We start from the raw sequence: 15460 nt of genomic DNA, 5'->3' as shown, positions 1-15460 counted from the left end.
CCCGCAGTCACGCCTCTCCATGTCCTACCTCATCTTTCTCCCTCATCAGCCAAGATGCTGGTTTCACGATTTTTAAAAGCACAAGTGAACATTGCTGGTGGAATTCGGCCGATCGGAAGCGGAGAATTGCAGGACCCCGGAGAATACCTGGTCGGGCCCGCTAATGCTATGCAAACGCTGTTTACTGTACGTGCATTCTGGAACGCATTGATGCCACTGTCAAGGAACAGAGAATTGCGATTTGGCAAGAAATCAGTACCGTCGCGATTTTGGCATCGGAACTGATTCTCCGCACAATCGCATTACCCGATTTCGGCATTCGACGGAGAAATCCGGCTCAGGTCTCTATCATGGAAATTCCACTTTCCTTAAGAGACTGCATTTAAGAGACAGCTCCCGCCTCCTGTTGTTGCTAATGGGAGAAGATGTTTGCAACATGAAAAACAACGGAACACCAATTCATCCAACCTGCCTGCTCCATGGCCACCATTGTCAACTGTTCAATCAAATCCATTCAATAAAGCTTCAGAGCGCTTCAATGTACACATTTAAATGAGGCAGCTGCAATATATAAATGAGAATCTCCACAGGAAACTGCTCATAACTGCATTAATTTACCACATGTGATCAGGTGAGGGACACAACAGCTGAACGTGCATGAGAAATTACACCTGAAAGGCATTTTTCTTGAGCAAACTCATCCTGTCTCTGATCAGACTTGTTCATTTGATTGGACTGTTATTTTTCTTGCTGTTTGTCATTGAACGTAGGAGGCAAGTTCCCAGTGTGAAATAATTCAGTGCAGCGATCTGCAGGTTGAGTTTGATCACAGCCTCGGTGCTGTTTACTTTGTCCTTTGTTTACTTTGTCCTTCTGTATCCTTCAGCTCAACCTACAGTTTGGCTTCCAATTCTGCACACTGTTTCTTCATGTCCGCTTGTGCCTCACTAAGTTTACACTTGGTGAGTTGGTGATTGCTCCACTCCTGCTCCACCATTGACTTCATGCAGGGCAAAATTCTGCTGGTAGCGGAATTCCTGGTGAGGTGGAGAATCTAGCGGTTGTGAAGAAAACAGGGTTGCCGATCCATTTCCAGTGCTCTACCCGGCTCCCCGCTGGCGTTGGGATCGAGGATCGCGCCCCGCGTCAGCGCCGGGCGCTATATTCTCCAGGCCTGCGTGATTCTCTGGTCCTCTGGGCTGAGAATCATGTTGGCAAGAATCATTACAGATCTTGACAAGCGTGACCCTGATGTAGTGGACCTCGCGGTGGCTCAAGGGGCAACTCTATAAGGGAGTTGCCCCCAAAGTCCGTCCGAGGGTCACCCTCCCCGCAAGACCTGCTCACCCCCACCAGACCTCCCTCACTGCCCCCTCATCAGAGACCCTCTAAATCAGAACTCCCCCAGAGACCTGCTAAATAAAGAGACTCCCACAGAGACCTCCCTAAGTAAAGAGACCCCTCCCACAAAGACCCTCAAAATAAAAAGACTCCCCAAAGAGACCCCAAGAAGAGAGATCCCTATCAGGGACAGGGGATCGAGAAAATCCAGGGGTGGGGAGGGAGCTGCCCGCCACCACAAAATGGTAGCCTGATAGCGGGATTCCCTAGGGAACCCCTCACAATGCATAAATTTGCATGTCGATGGATTGGGAATCGCTTCTTCATTTGACCTCCCAGCGGCAGCGTAAATCAGGTGCAATTCAGCTCCGGCGGGAGAACGTGGGGCTGGATTCTCTGATCTTGCAGCTAAGTGCCGACGCCGGTGTGGGAACTGTGGCAAACCTGGGACCGGTGATGGGCTAGCAGCCGGGCCGGGTAAAACTCCCGGCTCCCACGCCAAAAACAGCCGGAGAATGGCCTGGTCCGTGGCCGTGCTATACAACATGGCGCCGGCCGTGTGCAGACCTGACCGCCAAATACTGCCCCCCTGACTACCCCCTGGCCACCCACCAACAGAACCCCCAGCCCTCATGGAACCCCCCCCCCGGCCAGCAGCACGGCACCCGGATTACTATGGTGGCGCTGGATGCAGTCAACGGCCGCCACGCCGGGTTCCCAACCGCTCAGACCACACATCCTCCACACGGTCGGGAACGTGGCCCATTGGGGGCGGAGCATCATGGGAGGGCTTTCCGTAGATGCGCCAACGCCATTCCAACGGCGTGCGGCGCGCAACGCGATGACGCTATTCCGGAGAGGTGGAGAGTATAAAACTGAGGTCAAACGAGCGTCACCCCCTATTTGGGCATCGGAAGGGATTCTCCGTCCGATCGCCGATTACGGTATCGGCAATGGGCAAAGGAGAATTCCGCCCATGGTCACCCAAATGGAGAATTTCACCCACTGTCTGCTTTAGCATGAAGCTCCAATTTCTCCAGAATCAGCAACTGTTTGGCTTCTTTCAGCCCCATCAATTCCTTCTCATGTTCAGTTGGGAGATTTGTGTGTCCTCAATAAGTTTGTTCAATTCTTCAGGGTTGTCTTGGCCCCTTGAGCATCATCATTTCTGTTCTTTTCTTTTGCTCATTCCTCTTCTTTGAAAAAGCTTTTGTTTCTCCAGCTGCAGCAGAGCTTTCTCCTTGTTCTTTATTTAGGTTTCTCTGGTGGCCTGGTCTGTCTCCAATGAAACCTTAGCTTGTTTCACTTGTTGTACCACCTGATAATTGCTGCAGGCCTGTTTCCTACTGAGAACCAGCTCCTCCTCAGCCAGGGACAACTTCTCTTTGGCTTTCAGGTTGTGCCTAGTTGAAGACAGTTCTGACTCTTTCCCGTAAATATCTGACTTGAAGCTTAGCCAGGTTGGTTTGAGAGACTTGGTGATCCTGCTGCAGCTCTGAGAGTTCCCCTTCCTTCACAGATAGGGGGTGGCGCCTGCTCGCTCAGCACTGCCACCAGCTGCTGCAGTTTGGGTCATTTCAGCTGAGCCTTTTATTCCTTATAATGCTGCTCTTGAGGTTTCAATGATTCTTTTAGTTTTGCCTGCAGTTGTTGCTCAGCTTCCGTTTCTCCTTCAAACTGTCTTGAGCTGACCGTTTGGATGGTTAGTCTGGCAATGTTTGCATTCAGCAGCTTCTTAGCCTCCTCTTTGTTCTGCACCAAACTCTTTGGCTCATTCACTTCATTGATTGCACTCTCAAACTTTTTCTGCAACTTTTGTTCGACTTGCTTGTGCAATTTTTCCTTTTCATATTGGGCAGCTTTCTTTCTCCAATTCTGCGAGGACCTTTGACGCCTTGGTGAGGCTGAGCTAGGTTTCCATCAGCTCCTTGGATGAAGCCTCTTTCTCCAGTTTGAGAGCTGTAAGTTCGCCGTGCAGTCTGCTCTCACTTTCCGCCTTATCCTTCAAATCTTCCACCAGCCGCTCGAGCCCCTGGCCAAGCTGAGATGGCTTTTTTCTAATACCTCCGCGCTCGTTTCGTTGTCTTGTCCAGGGTCCCGATTTCTCCTGTAGATCCTGCTTTACACTGCCAACAATTTACTTTCAGCCTGGAACTGTAGGTTCAGTCCTTTGATTAGGCTCTCTTGGGTGGTGTGCTGTTTTAGGAACTGATTTCAGTCATATCGGGCTTGTTTAATGTCAGATTCCAGTTTCTTAATCTGTACTTTCTGTTGGTCTATTTCTGCTCCAAAATCAGTTCCTTCCCTTTGTATTCTTTAAGACTATTGTCCAGTTGAGTGCAATGCTCAGTCTTCTCATTGTGTTTTGCTGCAATCTGATCCCATTGTCTTTGGGCCTTGGTCAGGGCCTCGCTTTATCCTGCAGTGTATGTGAGGTACCCTCAATAATGACACTTAGAGATTAAACTGTAAAGAAGGCTTTATTAGACTAATAACTATGCTAGAGCTAGAGACGAGAGCTGACTGCTACACAGACCATGAGGCTGCCCTTTATGTATGGCTCCCAGATGGGCGGTGCCAGAGGCAGAGTCCCCAGGGTTCCAAGCCCAGTCTTAAAGGGGACATCACCTTACATGATGATAAGGCAGTAACCGTTCATCACATTCACCCCCTGTTTAAAAAAGAGTCCGGCGGGGGCAAAGTGCCATCATAGGTCCATCCGTCTCGGTGGCTTGATCGTCCTCCTCGACCTCTTCAATTCGGGCGGTTGTACGGCGGGCACGGATGTCCCGGCTGAGGGCACATCCGGGAGCACAGTGGTCGGAGCTTCGGTCCGGGTCGGGGCAGGGGAACTAGGCAGGGCCGGGGGTAGCAGCACCGGCGGGGTGTGTAAAGGGGGCGACGGATCCTGCAGGGGAGCGGCGCGGGAAGGGGCGTCTGTGGTGGAGGATCCAGCGGGTGCCAGATCCTGGAGGGAAACCGTATCTTGCCTGCCGTCGGAGTACTCCACGTAGGCGTAACGGGTTGGCGTGGAGCAGTCGGACCTTTTCAACTAGGGGGTCCATTTTATGGCTCCTCGCGTGCCTCCGGAGAAGAACAGGTCCCGGAGCCATCAGCCAAGGTGGAAGCGAGACCCCGGAGGTAGACTTCCTGGGGAAGAGAAAAAATCGGTTGTGAGGGGTCTCATTCATGGCCGTACAGAGGAGTGACCTAATGGAGTGTAGGGCATCGGGTAGGACCTCCTGCCAGCGGGTGGTTGGGAGATTTCTCGACCGCAGGGCCAGAAGGACAGCCTTCCACACTGTCGCGTTCTCCCTCTCCACCTGCCCGTTTCCCCGCGGGTTATAACTGGTCGTTCTGCTCGAGGCGATGCCTTTGCTGAGCAGATACTGACGCAGTTCATCGCTCATGAACGATGTACCCCGGTCGCTGTGGATATAAGCGGGGAAACCGAACAGGGTGAAGATGCTGTGCAGTGCCTTAATCACCATGGCTGAGGTCATGTCGGGGCAGAGAATGGCGAATGGGAAACGGGAGAACTCATCGATCACGGAGAGGAAATAGGCATAACGGTTGGGGGACGGGAGGGGCCCCTTGTAGTCCACGCTCAGTCGCTCAAAGGGGCCCGAGGCCTTCACGAGCCGAACCTTGTCTGGCCGATAGAAGTGCGGTTTACACTCCGCACAGACTTGGCAGGCCCTGACCATGGCCTTGACCTCCTTGGTTGAGTAAGGTAGGTTGCGGGACTTGATGAAATGGACGAGCCGGATAACCCCCGGGTGGCAGAGGTCATTGTGGATGGCTTGCAGGCAGTCCTCCTGCGCGTTGGCGCATGTGCTGCGGGACAGGGCATCTGGGGGCTCGTTGAGCTCCCCTGGATGATACTTGATATCGTACGAGTAGGTGGAGAGTTCGATTCTCCACCTCAAAATTTTATCGTTTTTTATTTTGCCCCGTTGCGCGTTATTGAACATATAGGTGACCGACCGTTGGTCAGTGATGAGGGTAAACCTCCTACCGGCTAGGTAGTGTCTCCAGCGCCTTACAACCTCCACAATGGCTTGTGCCTCCTTTTCGACTGCAGAGTGTCGAATCTCGGAGGCGGTGAGGGTTCGGGAGAAGAACGCTACTGGTCTGCCTCCTTGATTGAGGGTAGCAGCCAGGGCGATGTCTGATGCATCGCTCTCTACCTGGAAAGGAATGGTTTTGTCCACCGCGTGCATGGCGGCCTTGATGATGTTGGCCTTGATGCGGTTGAAGGCCAATTGAGCCTCAGCCGAGAGGGGAAAAGTGGTGGTCTTTAGGAGTGGGTGGGCTTTGTCCGCATACTTGGGGACCCACTGGGCGTAATAGGAGAAAAGCCCCAAGCACCGTTTGAGGGCCTTGAGGCTGTGGGGGAGAGGGAGTTCCTTAAGGGGGCGCATGCGGTCGGGGTCGGGACCTAGGACCCCGTCTTCCACGACATAGCCGAGGATGGCCAGCCGGGTGGTGTGGAAAACGCATTTGCCCTCGTTATAGGTCAGGTTAAGGGCTCGGGCGGTCTGAAGGAACCTTTTGAGGTTAGCGTCATGGTCCTGCTGATCATGGCCGCAGATGGTGACATTGTCCAAGTACGGGTATGTAGCCCGCAAACCGTACTGGTCCACCATTTGGTCCATCGCCCTTTGAAAGGCGGAGACCCCATTTGTGACACCAAAGGGGACCCTGAGGAAGTGGAAGAGCCGGCCCGCTGCTTCGAATGCAGTATAGGGGCGGTCTTTTGGTCGGATGGGGAGCTGGTGGTAGGCGGATTTGAGGTCGACCGTGGAAAAGACTCGGTATTGAACTTCCGGGTGCGGCGATGACCAGCTGAGTCGCACGTTTCGGCAGCTCCCTGTGAAACGGACTTTTGGGCTCTTGATAGGAGCCCCAACGGCAATTTTAACGGCTGAAAACACCGTGCGGTAAACCAGAAGGGTGTTCCCCCTGGACACGGATGGAAAAAGGAGAGGAAAGTGGCCGGATTGCAGCGGATCCTTTGGAACAACGGCAAGGAAGGCAAGCAGAAACCAAGATGGCGTCGGAAGGTGGCAGTTTCATATGGGGCCCTGAACAACAAGAGTTTTTGAAACGCTGCGTGGAGGAGATAAAAAAGGAAATGAAGAAAGAGTTGTTGGCCCCGATATTACAGGCGATTGAAGGGCTGAAAGAGGAACAAAAGACCCAGGAGCAGGAGCTTCGGGTCGTGAAGGCGAAAGCAGCAGAGAATGAAAACGACATACAGGGCCTGGTGGTGAAGTCGGAGATACAGGAGGCACACCAGAAACGATCTGTGGAGAGGTTGGAGGCACTGGAAAATAACGCAAGGAGGAACAACTTGAGGATTCTTGGCCTTCCTGAAGGTGTGGAGGGGGCGGACGTCGGGGCATATGTGAGCACGATGCTGCACTCGTTAATGGGAGTGGAGGCCCCGACGGGTCCGTTGGAGGTGGAGGGAGCATACCGAGTTATGGTGCGAGGACCGAGAGCAGGAGAAGCTCCCAGAGCCATAGTGGTGAGATTTCTCCGTTTTAAGGATAGAGAAATGGTCCTTAGATGGGCGAAGAAAACTCGGTGTAGTAAATGGGAGAACGCGGTGATCCGCGTCTATCAAGATTGGAGTGCGGAGGTGGCGAGAAGGAGGGCGAGCTTTAATCGGGCCAAAGCGGTACTTCACAAAAAAAAGATAAAGTTTGGAATGCTGCAACCGGCAAGACTGTGGGTCACATATCAAGGGAGGCACCACTACTTTGAGACGGCGGATGAAGCGTGGACTTTTATTGTAGAAGAAAAATTGGAATGATTGGACTACGAAAATGAACGTTTGGACAAAGTGGTGGGACGAGTGGGGGGGGGGGGGGGCGAAGAGGGATTGTATGATTAATCCTGCGGTATGGTAACTTTTCTTTCTCCCACAGGTGGTGATGGGGGGAGGTGGGGAGGGAGAGGAGATGGGGCGTTGGCCATGGGAGGCGGGGCCGAGGGAGAGGCGCGGGCTTGGTTCCCGCGCTATGATAATTATGGCGGGAATAGAGAAGCAGGAAGGAGGGGGCGCCGCACGGGGCGAGCCGTGATCACGGGGGGAAGCCGAGGTCAGCCAGAGTTTGCTGACTTCTGGGAGCAACATGGGGGGAGTAATTACGCTAGCGGGGGGTCTAGCGGGGGGGGGGGGGAGGGGGGAATTACTGGGTTGCTGCTGCTGGGGAAAGGGGGGAGTGGGTGCGGGAAAGGATGGGCGGGGGGGCACCGTCTGGGAGAAATACAGCCGCGTGGGAACTGGGCGAGAAGCTGGAAAAAGATGATGGCTAACCGGCAAGGGGGGGGGGGGGGGTGGGAAGCCCCCCAACTCGGCTGATCACGTGGAACGTGAGGGGGCTTAACGGGCCGATAAAGAGGGCACGAGTACTCGCACACCTTAAGAAACTTAAAGCAGATGTGGTCATGTTACAGGAAACGCACCTGAAACTGATAGATCAGGTTAGGTTGCGCAAAGGATGGGTAGGGCAGGTGTTCCATTCGGGGCTGGATGCGAAAAACAGGGGGGTGGCTATATTAGTGGGGAAGCGGGTAATGTTCGAGGCAAAGACTATAGTGGCGGATAACGGGGGCAGATACGTGATGGTGAGTGGCAAATTACAGGGAGAGATGGTGGTGTTGGTAAACGTGTATGCCCCGAATTGGGACGATGCCAATTTTATGAGGCGAATGCTAGGACGCATCCCAGACCTAGAGACCGGAAAGCTGATAATGGGGAGAGACTTTAACACGGTGTTGGAACCAAGGCTGGATAGGTCGAAGTCCAGGACTGGTAGGAGGCCGGCAGCAGCCAAGGTGCTTAAGGATTTTATGGAGCAGATGGGAGGGGTGGACCCGTGGAGATTCAGTAGACCTAGGAGTAAGGAGTTCTCGTTTTTCTCCTATGTCCATAAAGTCTATTCACGCATAGACTTTTTTGTGTTGGGTAGGGCATTGATCCCGAGGGTGAGGGGAACGGAATATACGGCTATAGCCATTTCGGATCATGCCCCACACTGGGTAGACTTGGAGATAAGGGAGGAAACAAGAGGGCGTCCACCCTGGAGAATGGATATGGGACTAATGGCGGATGAGGGGGTGTGCTTAAGGGTGAGGGGATGCATTGAAAAGTACTTGGAACTCAATGACAATGGGGAGGTTCAGGTGGGAGTGGTCTGGGAGGCGTTGAAGGCGGTGGTTAGGGGGGAGCTGATATCAATAAGGACACATAAAGGGAAGCAGGAGAGTAAGGAACGGGAGCGGTTGTTGCAAGAACTTTTGAGGGTGGACAGACAGTATGCGGAAGCACCGGAGGAGGGACTGTATAGGGAAAGGCAAAGGCTGCATGTGGAATTTGACTTGCTGACCACAGGCACTGCAGAGGCACAATGGAGGAAGGCGCAGGGTGTACAGTATGAATATGGAGAGAAGGCGAGCAGATTGCTGGCACACCAATTGAGGAAAAGGGGAGCAGCGAGGGAAATAGGGGGGGTGAGAGACGAAGATGGAGAGACGGAGCGGGGAGCGGAGAGAGTGAATGAAGTGTTTAAGACATTTTATAAAAAATTGTATGAAGCTCAACCCCCGGATGGGAGGGAGAGAATGATGGAGTTTTTGGATCGGCTGGAAATTCCCAAGGTGGAAGAGCAGGAAAGGATGGGATTGGGAGCACAGATCACGGTAGAAGAAGTGGTGAAAGGAATTAGGAACATGCAGACGGGAAAGGCCCCGGGACCGGACGGATTCCCAGTTGAATTTTACAGAAAATATTTGGACTTGCTCGCCCCGCTACTGACGAGGACCTTCAACGAGGCAAAGGAAAGGGGACAACTGCCCCCGACTATGTCAGAAGCAACGATATCGCTTCTTTTAAAGAAGGAAAAGGATCCGCTACAATGCGGGTCCTACAGACCAATCTCCCTCCTCAATGTAGATGCCAAGGTCTTGGCCAAGGTAATGGCAATGAGAATAGAGGAATGTGTCCCGGGGTTGGTTCATGAGGACCAAACTGGGTTTGTGAAGGGGAGACAGCTGAACACGAACATACGGAGGTTGTTAGGGGTAATGATGATGGCCCCACCAGAGGGTGAAACGGAGATAGTAGTGGCGATGGATGCCGAGAAAGCATTTGATAGAGTGGAGTGGGATTATCTGTGGGAGGTGTTGAGGAGATTTGGGTTCGGAGAGGGGTATGTTAGATGGGTGCAGCTGTTGTATAGGGCCCCAGTGGCGAGTGTGGTCGCGAATGGACGGGGATCGGCATATTTTCGGCTCCATAGAGAGACAAGGCAGGGATGTCCTCTGTCCCCATTACTGTTTGCACTGGCGATTGAGCCCCTGACGATAGCGCTGAGAGGTTCCAAGGGATGGAGGGGAATACTTAGGGGAGGAGAAGAACACCGGGTATCTTTATATGCGGATGATCTGCTACTATATGTGGCGGATCCAGCGGAGGGGATGCCAGAAATAATGCGGATACTTGGGGAGTTTGGGGATTTTTCAGGGTATAAATTGAACATGGGAAAGAGTGAGCTGTTTGTGGTGCATCCAGGGGAGCAGAGTAGAGAAATAGAAGACCTACCGTTGAGGAAGGTAACAAGAGACTTTCGTTACCTGGGGATCCAGATAGCTAAGAATTGGGGCACATTGCACAGGCTAAATTTGACGCGGTTGGTGGAACAGATGGAGGAAGATTTCAAGAGATGGGATATGGTAGCATTGTCAATGGCAGGGAGGGTGCAGGCAGTTAAGATGGTGGTCCTCCCGAGATTCCTTTTTGTGTTTCAGTGTCTCCCGGTGGTGATCACGAAGGCTTTTTTCAAAAGGATAGAAAAGAGTATCATGGGTTTTGTTTGGGCCGGGAAGACTCCGAGAGTGAGGAAGGGATTCTTACAGCGTAGTAGGGATAGGGGGGGGCTGGCACTACCGAGCCTAAGTGAGTATTATTGGGCCGCTAATATTTCAATGGTGAGTAAGTGGATGGGAGAGGAGGAAGGAGCGGCGTGGAAGAGATTAGAGAGGGCGTCCTGTAGGGGGACCAGCCTGCAGGCTATGGTGACAGCCCCATTGCCGTTCTCACCAAGGAACTATACCACGAGTCCGGTGGTGGTAGCTACACTGAAGATTTGGGGACAGTGGAGACGACATAGGGGAAAGACCGGAGCACTGGGGGGGTCCCCGATAAGAAACAACCATAGGTTTGCCCCGGGGGGAATGGATGGGGGATATGGAATGTGGCAAAGAGCAGGTATAACGCAATTGAAAGATCTATTTGTGGATGGGAAGTTTGCGAGTCTGGGAGCGCTGACCGAGAAATATGGGTTGCCCCAAGGGAATGCATTCAGGTACATGCAATTGAGGGCTTTTGCGAGGCAGCAGGTGAGGGAATTCCCGCAGCTCCCGACACAAGAGGTGCAGGACAGAGTCATCTCAAAGAAATAGGTGGGGGACGGTAAGGTGTCGGATATATATAGGGAAATGAGAGACGAAGGGGAGACTATGATGGACGAACTAAAAGGGAAATGGGAAGAAGAGCTAGGGGAGGAGATTGAGGAGGGGATGTGGGCAGATGCCCTAAACAGGGTAAACTCGTCGTCCTCGTGCGCCAGGCTAAGCCTGATTCAGTTTAAGGTATTACACAGGGCACATATGACTGGAACACGGCTCAGTAAATTTTTTGGGGTGGAGGATAGGTGTGCGAGGTGCTCGAGAAGCCCAGCGAATCATACCCATATGTTTTGGTCATGCCCGGCACTACAGGGGTTTTGGATGGGGGTGACAAAGGTGCTTTCGAAAGTAGTAGGAGTCCGGGTCGAACCAAGCTGGGGGTTGGCTATATTTGGGGTTGCACAAGAGCCGGGAGTGCAGGAGGCGAAAGAGGCCGATGTTTTGGCCTTTGCGTCCCTAGTAGCCCGGCGCAGAGTATTGCTAATGTGGAAAGAAGCCAAGCCCCCGGGGGTGGAGACCTGGATAAATGATATGGCGGGGTTCATAAAGTTAGAGCGGATTAAGTTCGTCCTAAGGGGGTCGGCTCAAGGGTTTACTAGGCGGTGGCAACCGTTCGTCGAATATCTTGCGGAAAGATAGATAGGGGAGAACAAAGAAGGCAGCAGCAGCGGCCCAGGACTTGGGGGGGGGGAGGGATGGGGGGGATGGGGGGGGGGGGGTGTGGCCTGAGACAAGGCAGTTGCCAATTAGGGCTAGTTTTTATTTTTTGTTATTTAATATTTATTTATTTGTTGTTGTTTTTGTTTAAATTTAAAAAAGGTCATTATTATCTGTATTGTTACAATGTTGTGTAAAGGATGCACAATGTACTGTGTTGGTTGACCAAAAATTTTCAATAAAATATTATTTAAAAAAAAAGAAAAGACTCGGTATTGGGCGATCCGATTTACCATTTCCGCGATGCGAGGAAGGGGGTACGCATCAAGCTGCGTGAATCGGTTTATGGTCTGGCTATAATCCACGACCATCCGTTTCTTCTCCCCGGACCGGACTACCACCACCTGCGCTCTCCAAGGGCTGTTGCTAGCCTCGATGACCCCCTCGCCCAGTAAACGCTGGACCTCTGACTTGATAAAAGCCATATCTTGGGAACTGTAGCGCCGGCTCCTGGTGGCGATGGGCTTACAGTCAGGAGTGAGGTTCGCGAATAGCGAGGGGGGTGCGACTTTCAGTGTCGCAAGGCAGCACACCGTGAGGGGGGGCAAGGGTCCGCCGAACTTCAGTGTCAGGCTTCGGTGGCTGCACTGGAAATCCAGTCTGAGCAGCAGGGGGCACAAAGGTGAGGGAGGATATAAAATTTGAAACGGGTGTATTTGGCGCCCTGGATCGAGAGATCCACAATACAGTACCCCGTGATTTGTACCGAGTGGGACCCAGATGCGAGGGCTATGGTTTGGGATGTGGGATGGGTGCGTAGGGAGCAGCGCCTTACCGTTTCAGGGTGGATAAAGCTCTCCGTGCTCCCGGAGTCGAAGAGGCATGCAGTGTCTTGCCCGTTGACTTGGACCTGCATCATGCAGTTCTGCAGGTGTTTTGGCCGAGTTTGATCGAGGGTGATCGCACCCAGTCGCGGGTAGTCGAAGTCGTCAGCCGAGTCGGACTCGTAAAATGGCCGCCGCCGCCGGCTGCTCGTGTCGGGTCGAGAAGATGGCCGCCGCCAAGATGGCCGCTCCCATGATTTGCACGAGGCTGATGACGTGTCAGAAGAGGGCGTGTCGGGTCGGTGCGCAGCAGCATTGCGAGGCCTGCGGGCCCGAGAGCCTGATTTTTGGGCCAGCTGTTCTTTGTTTTTCTGGCCCCTGGGTCTGGCCAGGCAGACCCTCGCAAAGTGCCCTTTCTTCCCGCAGTCGCTGCAGATCGCGGAGCTGGCTGGGCAGCGTGGGCATGGATGCTGGCCCTGCCCGCAGAAGTAGCATGGTGTGCCCCCATGGTGAGCGGGTCGCCGCGTGGCGCAGGCCTGTAATACGGTTGAGTCTGAGGAAGTCCGGGGGGGGGCTGGCAGAGTCCGCGGGGTACGTACCCAAGTTATGTCGGGCCACCGCCAGCGAGGAGGCGAGCGTTAGCGTCTCCTGGAGGTCGTTTGCCCCGTTTTCGAGCAGCCGCTGCCGGATGTAGGTCGAGCAGATGCCGTACACAAAAGCGTCCCTGATGTGCAGGTTCATATGGACTTCCCCTGTCACATCCTGATGGTCACAGTCCCTGGCAAGCGCGGTGAGTTTTTCAACAAACTCGTCGAGCGATTCCCCCGAGCGCTGCCGGCAGGTAGAGAGCAGATGCCGGGGGTGCACCTCATTGGTGGATTTGACAAACTGCTTGCGAAGCAACTCGATAGCTTCCTCATAAGTCGTCGCCTTTTCGAGCGAGGCGGAGATTCTGTGACTCACCCAGGCGTGGAGTAGACGCAGCTTGCGTGGCCCCAGGATGGGAGTCTCTGCGGAGTCCAGGTAGGCCTCGAAGCATCGCAGCCAGTATTTAAAAATTTCCTTTGCCTCCGGCGTTTGTGCTTCCAGATTGAGCTTCTCTGGTTTTAGGCCTGCGTCCATCCTGAATCTAGTTTAGTCTAATAAATTGAGGTACCCTCAATAATGACGCTTAGAGATTAAACTGTAAAGAAGGCTTTATTAGACTAATAACTATGCTAGAGCTAGAGACGAGAGCTGACTGCTACACAGACCATGAGGCTGCCCTTTATGTATGGCTCCCAGATGGGCGGAGCCAGAGGCGGAGTCCCCAGGGTTCCAAGCCCGGTCTTAAAGGGGACATCACCTTACATGATGATAAGGCAGTAACCGTTCATCACAGTATGCTTTGCAGTTTGTAAATGGTTTTCTAGATCAGCTCTTTATGCATTATTGGACACTTCTGCAGATAGCAGCAGCTCTCTGTTTTTCCCTTCACCTGTAAGTCCAGTTGAGTCATCTCCTCTTTGGTTTCACCAAGCCCTATTGTTGAGTCACGAATGGTAGACTCAAGGGAGTGAGTTCAGTCTTCAGCAGCATGCAGCTGAGATTTCTGCTCCTGCATTTGCTTGGTGTGAGTTGTCTTGTGCCTGGTTGTGACTCTCCATTTGATTTTTCAGCTTCTCAGTTAACTGAACAACCTGTTTTTGCAGGCCATGGTTCTTCTCCTACAGTTAATTCAAAATAGCCACCTCGCCCTTGCAATCTTGAACTTTAGCAACAAGCTCCTGTCGCTCAGTTTAGAGTTGCACCATGCTGTCTTTGCTCTTCCATAGCAGAGCCTCCAGATTCTGAATCTTCTGGCCCTTGTCCCCAATCTGGCACAGTACATGCTCCAGATCATTCTGTTTTTCCCTTAGCTAAGATGTGTTCTGCTGACCAGTCTGTAACTCCTGGTGCTGTTGTCTTAGTTTGTCCAATTGATACTGTACTTCAGTTGAAGCAGCTGTATTTTCCTTTACCTGTTCCTTGGTGCAGGAGAGTTTGAGCCACAGGTCAAACATTTGCTTTTCCTCTTATTTCAACTTAGACAGCTTACTCTGTTCCTTCAACCAGCCCTGTATCTCACCAAGCTGCCTCTCAGTCTCCAGCAGCTTTGTGTGTAGCTGATTCATCGCATCCTGCAGCTGGGCCTTCTCTTCTTTCCACCTCTCTGGGATGGCATGGCGGCACAGTGGTTAGCACTTCTGCCTCACAGTGCCAGGTACCCGGGTTTGATTCTGGCCTTGGGAGACTGTCTGTGAGGAGTTTGCACATACTCGGTGTCTGCGTGGGTTTTCTCTGGGTGCACCAGTTTTTTTCCACAGTTCAAAGCTTAGGTGGGGTTGCAGCGATATGGCGGGGGGGGGGGGGGGGGGTGCACCTAGGTAGGGTGCTCTTTCAGAGGGCTGGTGTACTCGATGGGCCAAACGGCCTCCTTGTGCACCGTAGGGATTCGATGTTTCTGGTTAGTCTCCACACTCTGACCCAGTTGAATGTGTGCTCTTTGCATCAGTGTCTCAGCAGCTGACAGCTTTGTTGTCAATGTTTGCTGTTCCCTCCACTACTCTTTTATTAGCAGTCGGTTCGTTTCAGCCTGTTGTCAGTTTGCAGTTTGCTGCATGAGATTTGCCTGCACGAGTTGCTGTAATAGATTCTCCATGGTTCCGGTATGTGTGGCTTTTTTCCAGTCTATACCCACATTCTCCACCACTGTATTATCACTAAGGGAAGTGTGTGGTATTGAATCTTGTAGACAGGAGTTTAAGCTCACTTTAAAATGGGTGTTCAGGTAAACTGCACACTGACTGTACATTTATTGTTGAAAAGTCTATTTCAAATAATTGAGGTGCTTCAAATAATAAGGAAAGAAAACAAAACAAACCTAGTTATTTACCAGTTATTTTTTACCCTAGCTATTTTTCAAGCTAAAACAGAAATAAAGTCTCTTACTCGGTGACTTGAAAGTTAGGGCTCAGGTTCTCAGCCAGCCAGATGACTCTGTTCAAACCCCCTCTTTTTATACCCGCCCTCTACCTGTGTCAGTATGATGCCTTCTGGGAAATGTAGTGCATGTGATGTGCTATGTAATATAATAATCTTTATTGTCACAAGTAGGCTTACATTAACACTGCAATGAA

The 15460-nt window shown here is 52.4% G+C and overlaps 2 pseudogenes; both read right to left on the bottom strand.

Annotated features, from left to right (window-relative positions):
- Positions 1-722: 722 nt before the first annotated feature.
- On the bottom strand, positions 723-12394 carry LOC140430120 (uncharacterized; annotated as a pseudogene).
- A 1254-nt stretch (positions 12395-13648) lies between these two features.
- On the bottom strand, positions 13649-14455 carry LOC140430119 (early endosome antigen 1 pseudogene; annotated as a pseudogene).
- Between the last annotated feature and the right edge of the window lie 1005 nt (positions 14456-15460).

The sequence above is a fragment of the Scyliorhinus torazame genome, chromosome 9 (genome assembly GCF_047496885.1).
Source record: "Scyliorhinus torazame isolate Kashiwa2021f chromosome 9, sScyTor2.1, whole genome shotgun sequence".
Classification (NCBI taxonomy): domain Eukaryota; kingdom Metazoa; phylum Chordata; class Chondrichthyes; order Carcharhiniformes; family Scyliorhinidae; genus Scyliorhinus; species Scyliorhinus torazame.
This window is presented reverse-complemented; position numbering and strand designations above follow the sequence as displayed.